The following is a 6991-nucleotide window of genomic DNA, read 5'->3' as shown; positions in this document are numbered from 1 at the left end:
GATGGCACATAACAACAACAACAACATGGACTTGATATAACCTTCTTTAGCTTTACTTTGAACTTACATGTAAGTAATTGATGTTCTGTCCCAAAATCAGCACCTGGCCTAGTTTTCACAGGTAATACTGACGTTATTCAATGATTCTTTCCACTGATATAATTGATCTAATTCCTATGCATAGCATCAGGTAAAATGCATGTGTACAGTCTGTGTTTGCTTCTTATAAAAGGCATTCGCAATGAATAAATCATTGATTGTAGAGAATTCTATCATTCTGTCTCTAGTCTCATTTCTGTCACCAAATCCATGTTTTCCAACTACTGATCCTTCTTCACTGTTTCCTTTTTTTTTTTCATTTCAGTCACCCATTGTTGTTAATGAATTTTGATTGCATTTTCTATTGATTTCTGACTGCAAAAGTGGGTAGAAATCATCTATTTCCTCCTCTTTGGCTCTGGTTGTATATATTTGAATGATAGTGACAGTCCCTGGATTTTCCTGTATATATATGGATATTATCCTGTTATTCACAATATATTTCAGGATGGATCTAGAAACGACTTTTTTAACTATGAAAGCAAGTCTTTTTTCCCCTCACCTTTTTTCATCTCCAGCATAGTAATTATTGTCTGATTCAAAAATGCCCCATGCTTGCCCATCTCGTTTCACAAATAAATGTCAATATTTATTCATTATCTTTCTTTAACAAAATCCAATTTTCCTGCATTCATGCTTCTCATATTCCACGTTACAATCACTTGTATCTGCTGTTACTAGAAGAAATAAATTTAGTCTATTCTTGTGGTTAAGATTGCCTCGCCTCGCTCCTCAACCTATTTCCTTAATAAAGCCCACAACTGTGAGTAAAGTCTGTCCGTCAAGTTACAATAAACATTGGACCCAATCATTGTCATAAATAGGTGCAAGAGTACATGGGGTGTCAAATCTGACTATGTAGCTATGTGTATGGAACTACGGATTTTATTGATGTGGATAGTTGCCCTTTATGGAACAGGCCGAAGTCAGACACAGCCACCTCCATATTGTGTCTGCTCCTTATACCGTACCATTTGAGAGCAGTAAGGCAAGAGAAGGAAATAAGAGGCATTCAAATTGGCAAAGAGAAGGTAAAACTATCTCTAAATGTAGATGATATGATAGTATATTTTGAAGACTCTAAAGACTTAGCAAGAAAACTATTGGATATAGTCGACCAATTAAGCCAAGTAGCAGACTACAAGATGAACATACACATTTAGTTGGATTTCTCTATAGTAACAAAACACAGAAATGGAGCTAAGGAAAACAATACCAATTACACTAGCTAATCACAATCTAAACAAAACTAACAAGAGGCATAAAACCTATACAAAGAAAATTACAAAACATCACTGTAAGATGAAAAGAGACCTAGAGAAATGGAAGAATATACCATGCTTATGGATAGGAAGATTCAGTATTATGAAAATGACAATTCTACAAAAAGCAATCAAAAAGCTTATTGCAATCCCAATAAAGGTGTCAATCCCTTCTTCAACAAGACAGAAAAGGAAATTTCCAATTTTGTATGGAATTGAAAGAGACATTGAAGAAACAAAGTGCTATTGAAAGAGAGAAAGAAGAAGAGATACATTACACTCCATGATTTCAAATCCTAAGACACATGTGTAGTGTTTAAGACAACATGATACTGGTAGATCTGGAATAGAGCTGAGAACCCAGAAATAAAATCATCTACCCATGGTCAACTGATTTTTTTTATAGAAGAAAAAATTAAGTGAGGAAATAACAGCCTTTTTAACAAATGATGCTTGCTTAATTGATAAACCATAAACAGAAAACTGAATCAAGATCCAAACCTCACACCAAACACAAAAACCAACTCAATGTGCATCAGAGATCTAGGAGTAAAACCAAAGTCTATAAAATGCATCAGAGAAAAATTAGGAACAACTCAACAAGCTCTAATCTACAGCACAAACGTAATAGTAAAATGGAAAACCTACAACTAAGAAACAATTTTAAAAATAATATTTCTTAATACTTAATGTTGTTACTCTGTGATATCAAGTTGACTGACTCATTCTTCCTAGATAGTGAGCTTTCTAGGAGACAGTAACTTGATGATATGCTGAAGGAAAGGGATAATATCACAGAGCCTAAAGACATCAATCTTGTGCCTAGTAGCTGAACATTTACTGTTTTCCCCAATTCTAAGATCCACCACTTTAACAATAGTGTCAATTCAATAAGAAAGTTGTGTTGAAACAGATCTCTAAAGAATTCAATACCTTTTATATCATTTTACTATATAACATGGAGAAAAAAATTGTCACTACAGCGACACCCTGATGGGGGTAAACACAATGGAGATACACCACTCTGGGAGAGGATCAGAGAGTCAATCGAGCTCAATTTTATTGGGATCTGCAGTGCATTTATATACAAGCATGTAAATAGGAAGACAGGACAGTGTGGGCTTATAGACATGGGACATGTGGATTGCTTAGGAGAACCTCAGCCTCCTGCAGACAGCTCCCAGCTCAAGAGATGCGGCAACTGTTTTCCCAGGTGACGAGCTTTCTCAAGCTGGTACAGTAAAACACAGGGAGCTTCCTCTACCCCGTATTAAAGGTCGTTGGGATCTCCTCCATAATAAAGTAATTTTTTTAAGAAAAAAAAAAAAAAAAAAGGTCGTTGGGAGGCTTGCACTTATCTGGAGCTTAGGTGATCTGTCCTGGCCAGAGAGAGATCCTCCCCTCCTTCCCAACATTCCACAACATATCCTCCCTTTTTGTTTTAAATGGGGGGCAAGTCTCTGGTATAAGACCTCCCATGTTTCCTGGGAGGAGGATGATCCAATGACTACAAGGGTAGAAGGATTATTCAGTGCAGCTGCTTGAATATTCTGTCTTGTGAATGGGTCTACGGTAACTCATGTAATGACAACTGGGGAGACAATAAAAAGATTAGAATTGCCACAACTTGATTTCCAGATTGGATTGGGAGATAAATATAGGATAGCAAATAGAACCACAAACATATAAGAAATGCAGGTGAAGAGACAAAAGTTACAGACCTGATTAGCTTCTCTTGCTGCAGCACTATTGATGGTCAAAACAGCAATAAGCAGTGTTATAAACACAAGGCCACTGGGTGTACCACTCCCAGGGTTAAGGTCAAGAGCCTGTTGTTCGAGTGTCTATGTGTCTGGGCCTTCAAATTCCTTTTTCTCTGTCTCATCTTCTTGTCGTGGATGCTTAATCAACGCATCTTCTTGGTAGGTGGATTGGAATCCGACATGATGAGCCAGAACTCACACAGGATGTAGTTTGTTCTGTGGGAAAATACAATAAAAACCTCTCCCTCCCAACCGTTAGTAAAGGATCTCCTTTCTATATCTACCTAATGGATCCTTGCACGCAACCCATATTGGCGGCTCACTAGGAGGTGTATCTGCTTGCCAGTGAATGAACACACACATGAGGTTTGGAAAAAACTGATCTCATCAAAGCTTTCCAATCTTGAGGAGTGTTCAAATTAAGGCTTAATGAATTAAGGTGTTCCTTCACCCACAGAGAACGAGTTCCATCCTCTCTAACAGCTGGTCTAAGTTCTTTTAACTCTCTCTCAGCACATGGCTATCACTGTGAAGGATGTTCAGGTGTGGGATATTTGCCAACAAGAAACACATGTGCCTTAGAACTAGCATCACACTGATCACACAATACCTTGTGTAAAAGGCACTCAGGTGTTGGGTACACGCCAACAGAGCACACACGTTCCTCAGAGTTCCACCCAGCATCTCACTTACGACACAACACCTCAGTCCAAGAATTTCCTGTTTCTTCATTGCTTTCTCTATATGGCCCCCACATGCTTGCTTTGTTTTTCTTATTTCTTGGGAGACTAGAGAAGAAGTGGTGCAATCATCTTCTCTAAAGTCTTTAAGGCTGTTTTTAGATCCCTTGCCATAACACTTTATAAACAGTTGATGGTGCCTTTCTTCTAATGGTGTCACAGTCTTTGTTTGTCAAAACCAGTTCTGATCGGTCTCCTTTGTCATCATGTCCTTTGCTGGCCCCTGTCATTCCCTGATTCATTAGGAAAGGGGGTGCCGCATCCTCTTAGCTACTTCCTGCTGAAAAAGAGCGTTTTAAGTCCCAGGGTGAAAGTCATCCTCAATACTGTAAAGGGTGCCAGGTTTGCACATTAAAGATGTGAAAGTTTCAGAGTGGAGTATACTCGGGATGGGAGGGGGGTGCGGGGGGGGGGATTGTATACTAATAAAGGGATTTTTCTTTTACTTTTCAAAGAGAAGAGCGAACTGGGGGTGCAGGTGGGGTGGGTGGGGAGAAAAGTGCAACAATGAATAAATGGAACTCCAAAATCACTGTAAATGTTCATTGAAATAAAAAAATACTAAATGAAAAAAAAAAAGATTTAAGCAGCAATAATCCAAGGGGCAATATCAACAACTGTCATCCAAAAGGAAAAAGTTTGAGATTGTGTAAGTTTGACCTCCCCACTTTCTAACAAGGACATTCAATACTTTACTTCAGGATCTTTCAAATTGATGCCAAATCTTTTAAATTGCTTGCCAAGTTATTTAAATTAATTACCCTTGCTACGGCAAGGGAACACTTGCCCGATAAGATGGACCTACGCAGGTTCTCTGCTCCCTGACAGGGGCAACCGTGGAAAAAGAGAGAAGAAAGAAAAGGCAAGAATTTTCCCTTGCTTTTCGTCCAAGCAAGGGGTGCTTACCCGAAGACCAATACCAGGTCTCTTCCCTACCTATATCAAGATTTTAGGCCCCAAAACCACGCCAGGCCTCCAAAACTACGTCAGGGCACATCAGGCCCCCAAAGGTCAGGTCTTCCCTGACAGGAGTGAGCCCAGAAAGGGGTGCTCACTCAATACCTGACAGGAGTGAGCACGGAAAGGGGTGCTTACCCGATACCTGATAGAAGTGAGCACAAAGGGTACTCACTCGAAAACTTGACAGGAGTGAGCACAGAGGGTACTCACTTGATATTTCATTAGGTCCATCCCTGCTCCAGGTACCATATGTCACCGTCAGTTCGCCGGCAACCTACAGCGACACACTGATGCGGGTAAGCCCAATGGAGTTACACCACTCCAGGAGAGGATCAGGGAGTCAATCCAGCTCAATTTTATTGGGATCTGCAGTGCACTTACAAATAGGAAGACAGGATAAAGTGGGCTTACAGACATGGAACATGTGGATTGGTTAGAAGAACTTCAACCTCCTGCAGACCACACCCAGCTCAACAGAGGAGGCAGCCGTCTTCCCAGGCAGCGAGCTTTCTCAAGCCGGTACAGTCAAACAAAGAGGAGCTTTCTCTACCGGTATAAAGGCCGTTGGGAGGCTTGAACTTATCTGGAGCTTAGGCGATCTGTCCTGGCTAGAGGCCCTCCCTTCCTACCCAACATTCCGCAACAAAAATATGTAATAACGATGTATCTGGTGTTGCATTATACAGTATGTTTTGTGTTAACCAAAGGGAGGCATTACTCCCCTGGTTGGAATCCACCCTCAGCTCCTGGAATGATTTGCAGTTTCCTAGACTGAGATTTATAGTTTCAGAAAACCAGTAGAGTTCTACTAAGAGTCATAAATTTATTAAATGGAAGTGAGTTTGAGGAGCTTTCATTTTTAGTTTAGGGGTCATGTTTGCTATTAAGAATTTTTTTATTTTTATTTTTTTATTTTCTTAGCAAAATGATCCTCTGTGACTGTAAAATAATATTTTGTTAGTTTCCTGTAAGTGAAAATGTTTGCAACAATTCTGTCTCCGTATAAAAGCATGTTTGTCTGGGTAATAATTGGCACCCAAGAAACATGGTGCTGGTCTGATCATTAGTTGAGTAACATAATTAAATCAGAGATAATTTGCTAGGGAAAGAAGAGGAGTTACTGAACAGGGTCTCCGTATTTCTCCACAGATGATTATTTCCTCAGTATTTCCTATGAGCAAATGTTGATCAAGAATTTAAAAAATAGTGGACAGAATGTGAACCATCATTCCTCTTCATTTCAATCCAGTTTTTATGATATGAAAATTCATTAACTGCAATCAAGACAATCATTCATGAGATATATAGAGAGAGTAAGGCAATAAAAAACTTGGTATCTTTAGTGATGGTTGGTTCCTCTTAGCCAACATTGTGCACCAGTTATGACTTAAAAAAAAAAGAAAGATAAATGAAGCAAGGAAGAAAAGAAAACCCTGGATCATCAAGCCTGAAAGCACTTCTGCTTCCTTTCCCAAAATAATACTTCCTAGAGGGCAAGTGTCATAATTCCTGAAGTGTTGAACCAATTATAATACCTGAATTAATGTTTACAAAATATGAAGTTATATTGACTGTTTGCTTCATGTATCTGTATATTTTCAACTAGTGAGCAGGATTCACCAGTCAAATCTATAAAAAGCTGGATATTGAATCTTCTTGAAACGTTTGTTTCCTAAAGAGTTTATCAAAGTCGTTATTATCTTGGCATTTTCTTAATGTTTCCTAAGCATTAGGGAACTCTGGTGGTGTAGTCCACAAAGAGTTGTACTGCTAATGCAAAAGTTTTATCCCTTGGCCATTCAAATACTCTACGGCTTCATGGGTGAAAGTTGAACAATCTTCTCTTGTGTAATTTACAGTCTCTGAAAACCCACTGCAGGGTCAGTTGTGAGTTGAATTTGACTCAAGGGCAAAGATCTTGAGTTTTGTTTCTTAAATCTTAACTAGACTGATTATAAGTAAAAACATAACATCATAATGCAATGTAATGGTTTCCTCTTTATGTATTGGCTTTTCAGAAACTGGTTTAGTATTTCTGCCAAGATGATTTGCAAGATCACAGTCTTTCAGAGGTTTACTGTGCAAAACCTTTGCAATGATTGGACTGTTTACTAGAAAAGGGTCTTTGAATAGGTGATTCTGATTTACCAAAAAGACTGTTGTTGTT

The 6991-nt window shown here is 38.9% G+C and overlaps 1 pseudogene; it reads left to right on the top strand.

The window, feature by feature from the left end:
• LOC102868978 overlaps nt 1–6991 on the top strand; it is a 24961-nt pseudogene that overhangs the window by 8175 nt on the left and 9795 nt on the right.

This window comes from Elephantulus edwardii, unplaced genomic scaffold (genome assembly GCF_000299155.1).
Source record: "Elephantulus edwardii isolate Elephantulus edwardi_28Jun2011 unplaced genomic scaffold, EleEdw1.0 scaffold00008, whole genome shotgun sequence".
NCBI classification, from domain to species: domain Eukaryota; kingdom Metazoa; phylum Chordata; class Mammalia; order Macroscelidea; family Macroscelididae; genus Elephantulus; species Elephantulus edwardii.
The sequence above is the reverse complement of the archived record's forward strand: the minus strand, read 5'-3'. Positions and strand labels throughout refer to the sequence as shown.